At 44.5% G+C, this 14,553-nt stretch overlaps 1 protein-coding gene across 8 annotated transcripts in view; it reads left to right on the plus strand.

The window, feature by feature from the left end:
- ACAD9 (acyl-CoA dehydrogenase family member 9) overlaps positions 1-11,793 on the plus strand; it is a 30,125-nt gene extending 18,332 nt beyond the window's left edge. For 2 of the 8 annotated variants that reach the window (XM_086846654.1, XM_086846659.1), the window contains exon 19: positions 10,159-10,912. The gene's annotated coding sequence lies outside the window, so the exon portion shown is untranslated. Of the gene's footprint in view, positions 1-269; positions 3,787-6,737; positions 10,913-11,175 lie in introns of those variants that run through there. The other 6 variants (XM_086846657.1, XM_086846661.1, XR_015275118.1 and 3 more) reach the window with 5 other exon arrangements.
- Positions 11,794-14,553: the final 2,760 nt, after the last annotated feature.

Genomic DNA, 14,553 nt, shown 5'->3' on the forward strand with positions numbered 1-14,553 from the left:
GTGTGATTTCCCAGTATCTTTGCACTTCAGTCAGCTGCTTATTCACTGGGCAAGTGCTGAAAGACTTGGGGAATCCTAACAGTTCTGTTTGGGGGGCACCTCCAGCTCTCTTGTCCAGCAGTGACAAGTTCGGTGGGAGAAATGCAGCACTCAATATGAATGGTCAGCAAGTCTCATTTATTGGTAACTCTAAAACCACTTATATAGTATCAATAATTAGGCTCATACATAGTGTAAAAGCAAGCTCATTATTGGATATTTCATTTAAGGTCGACTCCACCTAATTCCACATTCCTGTGATCGCTCATCTATGCTGAATTCACATTCTTCTGATCACAGCATCCTGTTCTCAGTTAACAGTTATCACTAAGGCCTTCCTGACTTTGCAACATCTCACACCAACTGTACTCCACTGTCTAATTCTCTCCCAGCTAACTGCTGCATGGGAACATGACCTTTGCTCTCTAGCCATTCCTCTATAATTCCCCTGTTTTCTTTTTGTACTAACAAAACTGTAGAAGTAGCCTTCTTTACCATGTTTTGCAAGCATTGCAGTATGCAAGGAATAAACAGTAACACAATCACAGTAATCAATATAACAACAATTGCCATTTGTGCCAAATTTTTTAACCATCCTTTGAGACCTAGGGATTGAAACCATTCCTCTAAAGGATTTGTTTCTATGGTTAATTTTTTCATATTGCTCTGTAGTTGTTGAAGACAAGCATAAATAGACATTGAATGATCAGAAAGATTCATGCAACACATCCCATCAAAATCCTCACAGCCATGGCCTTGTGCTAATAGCAAAAAATCAATAGCAGCTCTGTTCTGCAATACAGCATGCCTAACACTGTTCATATCCGAAAGCAAATCAGACAAAACCTTTGATGTAATATTAAACTGTTTTCCTGTCCAGCATGCCAGTCGTCGTAACTGTGTTAAGGCTTGAGCACTAGATACTCCAGGTGTAAAAATAGATGACACAATCACTGTAGGATGTTCCCAAAGTTCAACCTGATCTTTGCATTCTGGTCCCAATTGGAACACACTTCTCTTTTTTCGTAACCTGGTTCTATTGACTCCTAATAGTTGTTGTATAGTGGGTGCAAACAATGTCAATTTCCCAAAATAACAAGGCCCACCATAAAGGTTTGCTGGCAATCCTTGCCATGCACGATCTCCACAGATTAGAAAAATACCAGGTGGTAATTGTAGAGGTGTACTGCTAGAATTTACTTTACGAGACCAATTGCCACAGTATGCATCATTATTTTGCAAATATAGCAAATTTTGTGGAGAAACATATGTACCATTTGGCCCATGAGACTTTTTTGCATGATTGTTCCTAGCCCAATTGACAAAAGTTAAACAGTAATTGCTAGGGGCTGAACCTAACAGTCTTAACTCTTGTGGTTCTGACCCAGTAGCATTTAAACCTGTAGCAATATACCAATTTTGAGCACCAATGGGATTTGCTGGAATTAAACCTGTGTCACAGATATTGATTATGAATTTACCTGATGGAATTTCACATAATGTTTTGTTTGCTTCTTTGGGTGTTTTCCAATTCTTTGTCCAGTTTTTAAACATTATGGCATTGAATGAATCATCCAAAGGTGCGCCCACTAAACAAGTTCAAAAAGGATCTGAAGGGGTAGCCATTGAAAGGCAAAAATTATCCTGTCCAGTTTGATTATCCCACGTTACCCACGTATTTTGTCTCTCATCCATGTCAATCAAAAACCCTTAATTTCCCATTATCATGGTAAACCACAACAACAACCTGATCAGAGGTAATTCTTTAAGGACTTTAAAAGGATTGTGGCAGTTCAGCCAGCATCTTGGCTGGATCCCATGTGAGATCTTGCTTCCCTTTTCTTTTACCCCTCTGCCTCGCCCATCGATTCGGTTGCTTCGAACCACGGGGTGTTTCATCTTCTAGGCAGCAGGGATAACTTTCAGGGAAAGACCCTTTCTCTCGAGACTGCCGTTTTAAGAATTGCTCCCAATTTTTATTTTTTACCCCTGGGATATCACACCTGACTTGTGTAAGTGTCTTACGACAACGTATTGTGGTTATTTCAATAATAAACGTAAAGGGGTATTAGGATGATAACAATAATTTTCTGGATTTATCCCAAAAGCAAAAATCTCCCACCATCTATCAGATCCCTTTTCAAATTGTCCTGTTTGCACACCTTCCTGTAATGCAATCTCAGTCAAATTTCTTTCAAAGTTGTAACACTCTGTACAAATCCCTCTTGGGGATCGACCCTACTAAGAATGTATCCACCACTTTTCCTTACACACTTTACAAATGTAACATACGAAAGGATAACATTCACAATTTGGTATTGTACACAAAATTTTCATGTATGTTCATCAGATCCCATCTCTATGTTGATGACAGAGAGCGAGAAGTATCTGCTAAATTTTCTGGATCAGCTGAAGGTGAATCACTGGGATCAGCAGGTTTAGTCCATCAGCTCGGCACCCAGACAAGCCATTTGGGGGTAGACACACAAAGATAACCACGTCCTCAATAGAGTACCTTGCTAGGACTTCCCCACAGACCTGTTTTTGGATCTTTATAAACCAATCAGAAAAGAATGCCTTAGCATTTCTTTCTCCTAGACCCGCATCCCATTTGTGGCTACAAATATGGATAATAGCAAAGGCAGCAGCTCTCAACTTTACTGCTCTTTGAAGCCACAAAAACAGTTCATATAAATGAGGGTTTTTTACTTCCTTAATGTCTGCATTTTCAATACGTTCACTCACTCCTCCAACATATAAAGAATCAGTTACCACATTAACAGGACCCTTAAACTGCACTGAAACCCAAACAACAGCGACTAATTCCAGAGTTTGTAATGTATCCTCCTTTTGAGCTGGAATAATGTGATGATTCCATTGTCCTTCTGAATTTTGCCATGTAGCAGCAGCTGTGCGAGATTTTTTTCCAGCATCAGTAAACACCGGTGATGCCCCTGGTAACGGCACAAATGATCGTTTGGGCTTTTCAATCCAGTTCTGCTGGCCTATCCATCATAGTGGTATTCGAGGCACTTCCTCAGTACTGACCACACTGCTGTTGTCAAGCAATGCTTCTTGCAGTGTGGAGCTGTGAATTAAATACCAATCTAAAGTGTCCTTTTTTATTGGTATCTGAATTTCAGCTGGATCTGCACCCACAATTTGCCACAATCGCTTCCTCCCTTGTTTTATCAAATTTGCTAAAATTTCAATTTTTTGAATTAAGGTATGTCTCTGTTGTAGTGGTGGCAACAACCACTCTAATACCCATATCTCCCCCGTTTTCTTTTGTTGCTGCGTTAAGGCACCGATAAGATATTGAGGGCCAAACCATACAGTAAGATTAATGTCCAAGTCTGGATCTCGCCTATGAACAACACCTGTCTGGATACAGTCCATTATTTTATTGAGAGCTTCTTGTTGTTCACTGGTGACCTGTATAGGTGCTGTAGGATCAGTACCCTTTAACAAACGTCGTAAGGATTGTAAAAGTTCATTAGGAATACCTACAACAGGTTTAAACCATTGTAAATCTCCTAGCAATCGCTGAGCATCATGAACAGTATGAAGTGACATGTTCAATGACAGTTTCTGAGGGGCAACATACTGCTCAGTAGAAGTCCACTCATTTACATGGGGATGACTGCTGTATTTTCTCAGGTGCAACAACCAGTCCATTCTGAAGTAGTTGTGTTTGAATGTCTTTAACTTATTTATCTGCAAAAGGTTATCATCCATAAGCAAAAAGAATATCATCCATATAGTGATAAATAATAAATTATAGTTGTAGGCCATCGAGCACGTAGTGGCTGCAAAGCATTATCAACATAAAGCTGACACAAGGTAGGAGAATTATGCATACCCTGTGGTAAAACTGTCCATTCAAATCTCTTGTCTGGTTCTTCTCGATTTAATGAAGGCAAGGTAAAAGCAAATCTGCAAGTATCCTGTTCATGCAGTGAGACAGTGAAAAAACAGTCCTTTAAATCAATTATTAGCAAGGGCCAATCTTTTGGTAACATTGCAGGATTGGGCAAACCAGGTCGTAGCACCCCCGTTGGCTCCATTTGTTCATTTATTGCATGTAAATCATGCAGCAATCGATATTTCCCAGATTTCTTTTTAATAACAAAAATAGGAGTATTCCAAGGACTTGTGGACAACTTTAAATGTCCTTGTTGATATTGCTCCAGCACTAATTGATGAGCTTGTTGCAGACTTTCCCTTTTTAAAGACCACTGTTCAACCCATACTGGTTCCTGAATTATCCATTTAAGTGGGAGTGGGAAAGTCCAAACAATGGCCTCTCTTCTAAAGGGTGCTCATTGGTCAAAATAACACCAAGTTGTGACAAAATATCTCGTCCAATTAGACATTGAACCTTGTCTGGTAATGGAACAATTGACAAAACAGAACTGATAACCTTCCCATCTAATTGAACCTGGATTTGTGGAGACCTTTTCACCAAAGTTAAACCTCCCACCCCTGTAACAGTCACCATACTAGGCAACAAAGGCCATTCCTGAGGCCAATATCGTGGATCAACACTTGAGCCCGCCCCAGTATCCAATAGTCCTTCTAATTGGTGGGATTCTCCATTGTAATTGAGAACAACTGTTCGCTTGGGTCGAGTGTTTAAGTCCAGGGTAAGCAATGTAAGTCCTCCTATGGAACCAAATCCACTCATACCCCGTGATTGATTTTTCAATGGTGTCAATTGATGGGTATATTGTGGCAGCGGCACCAATTGTGCAATTCGCTGTCCTTTATCAATTCTAGTTGGTGGTGTCAGTGTATATGCCATGATATATATTTCACCAGAATAGTCCACATCAATTACTCCAGGTAAAATAAACAGTCCCATTAGACTAGCAGATGAACGCCCCAACACTATTGCACCCATAGCTTTTCCATTTATTATCACTGGTCCAATAATTCCCGTGGGAATCTTGTAGGGCTGGGATGTCAATAAATCCACAGTCACTGAGGCTGCCAGGTCCAGACCGAGGCTCCCTGCTGTGGCAGGCTGGAGGGAAGTTGCACTGATGTTCTGGCAGCTGCTATTTGTGTCCTGGCGCGGCGGCTTCTCGCGCTGACCTTCCCGTTTCCCGATCTCCGGCGGCAGGCATTATCAGTGTGGATATTGGACCGACACTGATTGCACCAAACAGATGGTACAGTACATTCCTTCCGAATATGTCCAAGGTTGTGACAGCGAAAACATTTGAATCGGGAGGCTGGAATCCTGCCATTGTTAGTTGTAGCCACTTGTAGGGGTGCAAGAGCTGCTAAAACCTGACTCTGAGTAGATGCAGCCTGCTTTTCTAGAGCTTCTAAAACCTGACTCTGAGTAGATGCAGCCTGCTTCTCTAACCCTTGCCCTAGTTCTTTAATTGCTTGGACTAACATTGCTTGTGACCCCACTGGTATATTAGACATTCTCTCTAATGCCTCCTCAATAGTCCAATTAGCACTTAGGGAATTTAAAACTGACTTAGTTGCTGGATTACAATTTTGTAAGGCACATTGTTTTAACAATGCTCCCCTCATATATTCAGGAACACCTGCCCGCTCTATAGCTGCAGCCGATTTATCAATAAATGCTCCAAATGGCTCATCTCGCCCCTGTTTAATACCCATATAAGATGGAATACCTCCTGGCTCCTTAATCCGATCAAATGCAGCTCGTGCCAACCGCATTCCTTCTCTCAACTTGTCTGGTCCCAAAATAGCTTGTGCCTCCACTTGACTATATGCTCCTAAGCCCATAAGTTCTTCCAAAGTTAATCCATGCAGTGGATCACCTGCCTGTCTTTGCACATTTACACTTTCTTGACAATAAGCTCGCCAGTGTGCATTAAACAACAACTGCTGATGCTTAGTAAGAATCAATTTCATAATACTCCTACAATCTGCAGGCAACAAAATCTGTGTACCCCACAAATAATCAATCATCTGTCTTACTGGTTCACTGCTCACTCCAAACTGACTGACTGTAGATCGCAACTGTGATAACCATTTCCAATCTAAAGCTGTAATTTGAGCTTGTATTCCTCCCCCTTTCATCGGTGCAAAGGTTACGGGACATACTACTTCCAATACAGCATCTGTCATTTCTTGATCTCCCTCTTGCAAAATATTTCGTGCTAACGCAAACCCATGTCTCCCTTCTTTCCCGTGCAACAGTCTCACCTAACTCATGTCCTACCCCAGGGACAGATTTATTTCCCATAGGGGAGGGTGGTAACGGTGCCGAAGGCTCCGTTCCAGAGTCAAGGTTAGTAGGTGAAGGAATTTGAGACAACACAAAAGAATTAGCAGCTGCAGCAGAGGTCAGTGACTGCGTGGTGGGGGTCAAGATTACTGTGTTCGTGGCGGGTGGCAATGGACATTCATTAATTCCCTCTAATAATTTATTTTTTGACATAGCTGCAGATGCCTTTGTGGCAGCTGTCTTTTCAGCCTGATACTGCAAAAGAACATTATGAACTGTCCGCCACAGCTTTCCCAATTTTTTAGCAGTTTTATCATTATCTAAAGTAGCTTCCCACAATTTTTCTCCAAACTTTCACCACTCACTTAATTCATGGACTGTATGGGGATTCTGAAAACAACCCTGGGCATACACATAAGCAAGAAGTTCAGGAAGTTCCTTGCGCAAATCAAAGTTTTTAACCTGTCGCTTTTCTAAAAAACAGGTAAATAAATCATATGCTGCTTGCCTTTCCATCTTACCGTCAGCGCTGTTGCAGCCCCTACAAGGTTTCGGCAGCACGTTACGGCAGGACTCTCCTCTAAGGTCTCCTGGGCACGGCAACCCTACTGTGTGATCAGAACCCTCCTCCGAGGTTGCCTGCAATGCAGCACAGCTGTTGCTTTTCGCCATCCCTGCTGCAAAGGACCCGTCTCCTGTCACCACTCACTTGGCTGACTCCAACTCCTTTTTAAAGTCCCAAAGATTCCAAAGGTTCCAAGGGTCTCTAAGGTCCCAAAGGTTCCAAGGGTCTCTCAGGTCCCTGTTCGGGCGCCATTTGAAGAGTTTGGCGGGAGAAAATACAGCACTCAATATGAATGATCAGCAAATCTCATTTATTGGTAACTCTAAGACCACTTATATAGCATCAATAATTAGGCTCATACATAGTGCAAAAGCAAGCTCATTATTGGATATTTCATTTAAGGTCAACTCCACCTAATTCTACATTCCTGTGATCGCTCATCTATGCTGAATTCACATTCTTCTGATCACAGCATCCCGTTCTCAGTTAACAGTTATCACCAAGGCCTTCCTGACTTTTGCAACATCTCACACCAACTGTACTCCATTGTCTAGCTCTTTCCCAGCTAACTGCTGCATGGGAATATGACCTTTGCTCTCTAGCCATTCCTCTACAATTCCTGTCACTCTCAGTGTGATCCCAATCTCCCCCAGCATGGGCCCAGCTGTTTGCAGTCACCCCAGTATGTTTACAGACACTCCCAGTATATCCCAGTTGCCCTCAGCATGTCCATAGGCATTCCCAGACACTCCCAGTGGCCCCAGTAAGGTCTTAGTGATCCCAGTATGATCCCAGTCATGCTCAGAATATCCCAGTTGCCTCCAGCATGCATCCAGTCATTCCCAGTTACTCCAATTTGCTTGCAGCATCATCCCAGTTTCTCTCAGGTACACCCAGTAGCTCAAAGCATGATCACAGTTGCTCCCTTTCAAGATCAGTATGATCCCAGTAACTTCCAATATAATCTAGTCACATGCCAGCACTCTCAGGATGGTCCCAGTATCATCCCAGTTGCTTCCAATCACTCCCAGCATGGTCCTAGTTGCCTCCAGCAAGGTTCCAGTTGCTTCCTAAATCAACTCAGTCCCAGTATGATGCAATCTACTCCCAGCATGCTCCAGTTGCTGTCAGTTACCTGCAATATGAAGGATGATGTGCATGGTATGTTCCCAGTCATTCTCAGGTACTCCCAGTATGAGTCCAGTCACTCTTGTGGGGGCTGAAGAATCGGCCAGCAAGAGGACTGTGGCGCTCCCCTGGAGAGCTTCTCCATAGGCAAGGCACTTTCTCTCATAGTGTCCCTCCCAGAGACCCTTGCAAGTTTTATGTTGATTTGTTGTATCCCATTGGTTTTCTTCCCTGTCACTCCAACCTGTTGCTTGTATCCAAGTTCCCCCCACCCCTCTCCTTCCCTATATAAACCCTGTTTTTTCTGTGACTTCTCTCTCCTTGCCTCCTTTGGGCTGAATTTTCTGTGGATATACTTTTCTCTAGTCTCTCAGCCTCCTTTGGGCTGAATTCCCTTGGGATCCTCCCTCGTGGGGAGTCACACTTATCTCAGTCCTTATTATTCGAAGAAAACTCCCGGGCTCATTAGATTCTGGTTTCTCGTGTTTATTGAAGGATCCTCACAAAACTTGGCAGGTCTATCTAGACTAGCTGCACAAGCTTAAATCACCACAGTTTGGCTCATCTCGTACTAATGATACAAAATGGCCCCAAACCACGCGGTCTTTTCACCTTTATACTAATTTTTATCCTATTAACTACAGACATGTGTATTGTTATTATATCTCAACAAATAAGTTTTCTATATCTACTCACGTAATTAAAAGTGCGACTAACTCTAAACCAATCATATTTTGTGCTTCTATAAACTGCAGAATCATGGAGAAGAAGGAAGAAGAAGGATTGAAAACTACACCCTTTTCCCTCCATCTTTACTTCACGTGTGAAACTCTCTTAAAATCTATATTTTCACCTCTCTGTTAAAAAAAACATTTTTCTACTTTCTATTTTGTTTCTTGCAAACTCTGGCTTGTTCAGGGATATTTGGAAACCTTTCTGTCAATATTATATATGATTGATGTATTTTTTAAAGAATTGAATAGACAGAGAAATGTCCCTGCATTTCTAGACTCCTACATTTTCTGCAGTTGAGTGTAGCTTCTGTGCTAGCCCCCTTCGCAGCGGGCCCTGCACCAATAAAGGCTGATTTCTCTGTGGAATCACTAGCTAGAGCTCTAGTCCTTTTATTCCCTGTGTCACCTGGGAGAGAGCTGCTGCTGAGCTGGACACCTCTCACCGGGCCAGGAGAGGGACGTGCCTGTGCCACTGAGAGCCATCCTTCTCAGGACGCTTTTTCAGGAAGGTCGCGGCACCTTTGACATCCACCCCACTGTGGCAACTCTCAATATGATCCAAATTTGACCCCAGTGTGGTCCCAGCCACTGCCTTTATGAACCAGTTGCACCCAACATGGTTCCAGTTGCTCCCTTTCACCCTCACTTTTGTTCCAGGCACTCCCAGTCTCTCCCAGTGTACCCCAGTTCCCTCCAGCATATTCCCAGTCACCTCCAGTTCCATTCCTTGAGCATGATCCCATTTGCTCACAACCACTCCCAGTCAGCCTCAGTGTAGTCACACTCACATCCAGTATGATCCCACTCACCTCCAGGATGACCCCAGTTCATCCCAGTTGTTCCCAGTCACCCTCTGCATGATTCCAGTCACTCCCAGTTCCTGCCAGTTGCTCCTAGCATGATCCCAGTTGCCCACATCTGTTCCTAGTAACCCTCAGCATGATCCCAGTCACTCGCAGTATATCCCATTTGCCCCCAACATGGTCTCAATTGCCCCCTGTAGGCTCCTATTCACTCCCACTATGATCCCAGTATAAGTTAGTGTCATGGGGTAGCTTTACCTTTAAGACAGCTTAGAGGGAGAGGAAGTTGAAGCTGCTGGTGGCTGATGGGAGTTTTTCTTCCTGACTAATTATCAGTCATTTTCAAGAATTGACAGCAGATCTGACCATTAAAAAGTGAATTCAACTTGTAAACACTCCCTTAAGAAGTACAGACAGAATTCTCTTGCCTTCTTTAGTTTCTGGCATCTGAAGAGGTAACAGGGCTCTGTCTCGATCTCCTCCCCCCATCTCCAGGCCGACCAGGCCGCGGTGGAGTGGGGAGGGAGGGGGAAAAGAAGCAGCGCTAGTCAGCCGAGCTTGGTTTTCAGTTTTTGTTGCTAGACTGAAACTTAACACCATGAACTCTTGCAGTTTTCTTAAAGCTTTTAATTCTTTTACTACCTGGATAAACATACAGATTACTCCTTTTCTCAGAAAGACAGAGAAAGAGAGAGACAATCAACATAGAGAAGACATCATAGAACCACCAAAGACAGTGAAGAAAAGTGTTAAGTTTAAATAAGAAAGAGAGAATAAGGAGATGCTTTACAGCTGAAATATCTTTCTGTTAAAGCTATGGAGATGGACAATAATAGTATAAAAAGACTCCTTTAATTCATGATAAGAGTGTTGAGAGGAAACAAAGTATTCAAAGTGTAAGTTTTGAGCAAAAGAGAGAGAGAGTACTTGTGATACTGAGTTGCTGGAATTGAGTTGAGTGAAGATTTTGAAGCTTTGGGAGGCAAAGAGAAAACTGTTTTCCAGGAAGGCTCACAGAGACAGATGAAGAAGACTTCTGCCTTGAATGACTTATCCTTAAAAATAAAATCTCTAAACTCAGTGACCCATACACACCTCGGAGAGATGTGAAATGGGAGGAGAAGATCTAATGACAGATTTCCGGGCAGCTGGCATTAGAGAAATAGAAAACTATGATGAAAAATAGTTTTCTTGTGAGAAACTCCATAAGCTAACAGAAAAAGACTTCTGTTTCTCTACAAAGACTGATGAAAGACTGTAGCAAGAATTAAGACTGTTTTTAACCACCAAAGTCCTAAAGTTATTTGTCTCTATGTTGTCATGTGTACAGAGAAATAGTTAAGATGTGGAAGATAAGGGGTTTTCTGAAAGTTTATTCTGGTATTCTTATTCTTGTAGTTTGTTAATAAACTGTCTTTATTCCTTTTAAGTCTTAAGCCTGTTTTGCTCTTGTTCTAATCCATATCTCACAACAAGAAATAAGTAGTTTTTTTAGTTACTGGTTTAAAACCACAACAGTTAGTCCCTCCCAGTGATGCCACTCCTGGGATCCCCAGCTCTCTCTGTGTTCACCCCTCCTGGATCTCCCCAGAGGAGCCCCAAGGTATGGGAGTCCCCAGCCAGGGTCCCCAGCCAGCCCCAATTTGGATCTGCAGCCCCCAGTTTTCACAGTTTCCCTTTCCTTTTCCCCAGGTAGGGTTCCCCCCACCCCCACTGGGTGGGAGCAGCCAAGAGCCCCGCGCTGCCCATCCTAACCTGTCCCGGAGGGATGAAGAGGAGGGATGAAGAAGCTCGATAAAGGATGGAAGTAAGAGAAGGAGGTGGGATTAGGGAATGTGGGAAACAGTAAAAATAAGAAGACTCTCAGAAGCTGTGAAAATAGGCCTTAGAAAAGAAAAAGCAGAGAAGTTAGACCTAGCTGCAGCTGCAAAGCCTGAAACTAAAGAAGATATAAAAATACAACATGCAAGGAAACAATAGTTGAGATTTTAGGCTTGGCTAAGATAGATCTTAAGACTGCAGAAAAAATATGTTTACTAAGATAGTAGAAGGTTTTAAGCTTAATAATGGAGTATTGTATACTGTTAATAGAAAGCAAACAAGCAAGGATTGTTTGAAGCAGGTGTATGTGTGCTTTTAGTGATTGGTTAGAACAACTGTCTGTAAGTTTTAGCAATTTGCTATTGGCTGAAAAACTTATAAAATATTCTTTAACAAAGAGATCTGAAGCTGCTGTGGGAGATGTAAGCTTGTGCCGCCTCCTGTAGATGTAGCTGAGACTGGTGCCTGAATAAAGCTCATGACACGTCACCTGGCGGTCCTGTCCCCTTTGTAAAAAATTAACACCAACAAGGGAGGAGAAGGGATGGAAGAGGAAGAGTGGGAAGAAGAGGAGGGACAAAGAAAGATCAAGAAAAGGAGAAGGAAGAAGGAAGTTGGGAGCTCCCTGAATTCACAGCTCCCCCACCTGTGGGATCTTGCCCCTCCCATCTCACAGGTGACGGGGGATGAAGAGCTTGGCCCAGATATCCTGGGGGGCCCATGGGCTGAGTTTTTTTTTTGGGGGGGGGGTTGTGATTTGAGATGAAGAGCTCCAAAGCTGAGCAGAAAATGGCTCTTGGAGGGACACTGGGGGATCCCAGTGGCAGCTGCCAGCAGAGGCAGCCTGAAGGAGCAGAGGCCTGTGTTCCCCAGGACTCCAAAGAGGGGAGTACAGAGTGGGACAGTGTCATGATTCGCAGGATCCTCAACAGCCTGGAGAGAGGCAGGAGGGGACTCCTTTGATCCCCTGTACCCTGAAGCAGAGAATAAGAGGAGAAGGGACCCCAGGACCCCAAAAATCCCCAGCATCCCTAAGTGGAGAGACCAAATTGATTCCTGGGACTCCCAGCAGCCTGAGGAGTGACTAGACTAGGACTGAGTACATGGGGGACCCCCAGTACAAGCAGCAGCAAGCTGGGACAGGGGGGAACCCCTGAACACCAAAGGGGAGAGACCAGAGACAGGGAACCCCTGGGAGGCATTTTCAGGGCTGAATCTCGGTGTTTAGGAGGTTTTTTTGGACCCCAGATGCCCAGTGAATTCTAGAGATGGACTTGGGCAGAAGGACCTTCAAACTCAACGTGCTCATCCCTTGTTTTCCCCCCTAAACCAGGATTTCCCATTCCCAAGCCTTGGCCAGGTGGAGGAGGAGGCTGTGAGGAAGAGGAAGATGCCCCGGGAGCCGCAGGCAGGTGAGGAGGAAGCCACTACCCCTTTCCCCCTCTCTCCTGCTCCATCTCCCAGCCCAGCATGGCCCCCGGCTGCAGGACAATCCCGTTGCTGACGCCATCGTGCTGGGGATGCATTGCGGGGGGATCTCCTTCCCCTTCCCTCTGGCATGGAGGCAAATCCCATCCTCTCCTTGTCCTTCCTCCCCCAGACAAGGAGCTGAGGATGGAGACCAGGGAGATCAAATGTACGTGGCAGAACCTTGTGGAAGAGGCCATTTTGAGCAGCTCCACGGCACAAGAATCCAAAAGAGATCCAGGGATTGCAGACATGAGGAGGGTCTGCAAATGCAGTTCACAGGGATCTAAGGAGGAAAGACCCACCCTGGACCACAGATGCAACCAGAGCTCAGAGATGGGGTCCATGAGCAACTTCACCATGGGGAGAAGCCCCAGAATTGCTCAAAATGTGGGACGAGCTCCCACATGATGCACCACATGACAATCCACACAGGGGGTTGGACCAATGAGTGTGGAGAGAGCTTCAGGTCGAGCTCTGACTTGATTGTCCACCTGAGGAGCCAGATTGGGGAGAGACCTTGTGAGTGTCCTGAGTGCAAGAAGAACTTCTCACAGAGCTCAGCCTTGACCAAACACCAATGGAGGCACCCAAAAGGGGAGCCCTGCCAGTGCCCTGAGTGCAGGAAGAGTTTTGTGCGCTGCTCCATCTCCATCCCCCATCGGGGAATCTGTGCTGTGACACCTGGTGGGCAGAGCCCCAGTGATCCGTGTTGGGAAGACACCTAGCTGGGGGGCTCCACATCTTCCTGGCTCCCCCTGGGCACATCAAGAGACCAATGTCAGAAATCCATCATGGAGAGCAGATTTGTCAACTTCTGACCCCAGAAAAATCTCAGTCTTTGCTTCTTCTGGTGGCATCAAGCAACACTGGTTTGCTTTGGAGGTCTTCTCCAACATAAATCCATCCTTTTAATTCTCTCAGGCCCATGGGCATCTTCCATAGCCAAATGGGAACAGAGTGTGGCAAAACCCTCAATTTTGGAAACAGTGGGGTTGAAATCCCTCCAAAATAGTTCTTCCCACCCACCCAAGCACTTGGTTGTTCATCTGGCAGGGACACATAATTCCATTTGTTTTGGTCTTTGTTTTCTTCTTGTTTCTGTTCATTGTTGCTATGGGCGAGGATGCCACAACCTTCCCAGGGAAGCATCTGTAATGGAACACCCCTTGGGCACACAGGCATGTGTGCCTTGCCCCAGTGATTTCAGCTCTAGACTTGAAAACGGCTATTTGGTGGCCACAGTTCCTCAGGGACTCTGAAGAAAGGGGCAGGAGTCCTTGTATGGAGTTCCACAAGAAGCCTTTATTCTCTTCCTCACAAAGGGGTCCAAGGACAAAGACTGACCCTGGGCTCTGGGAGAGCCAGGATTATATAGGGATATATATATAGGGATGCTAGGGGGCAGGGTAGAACAACAGGGCCAATGGTCTGAGGGCACAGGGGTAGAGCAAGGGGGAAGGGCAAATAAGATACAAATTATATGCATACAGGGGAAAGGCACGTTGGGGGTAACTTAACAACTCACCATGACAAAAAAGCTCTCAACCAAGAGCCTCTCCCTGGGAGGTGTGTGGCTAACTCAAGCCTATGGGCTCTCTCTCCAGGGCAGAGTGGCTACACTATTAGTTGCCTTGCTGGCCTCCACAGTTTATCCCTTCAAAATCTCTGCAATTGGGGTAAAAATAAAGATTTTCAACTAAGGTTTAAATGAGAACATGTGGGGGACAATGACATAGGTATGGACATGGAAATAAATAGGGATGTGGCCATGGATGGGGA

Source organism: Cyanistes caeruleus, chromosome 11 (assembly GCF_971803275.1).
Source record: "Cyanistes caeruleus chromosome 11, bCyaCae1.hap1.1, whole genome shotgun sequence".
NCBI lineage: Eukaryota > Metazoa > Chordata > Aves > Passeriformes > Paridae > Cyanistes > Cyanistes caeruleus.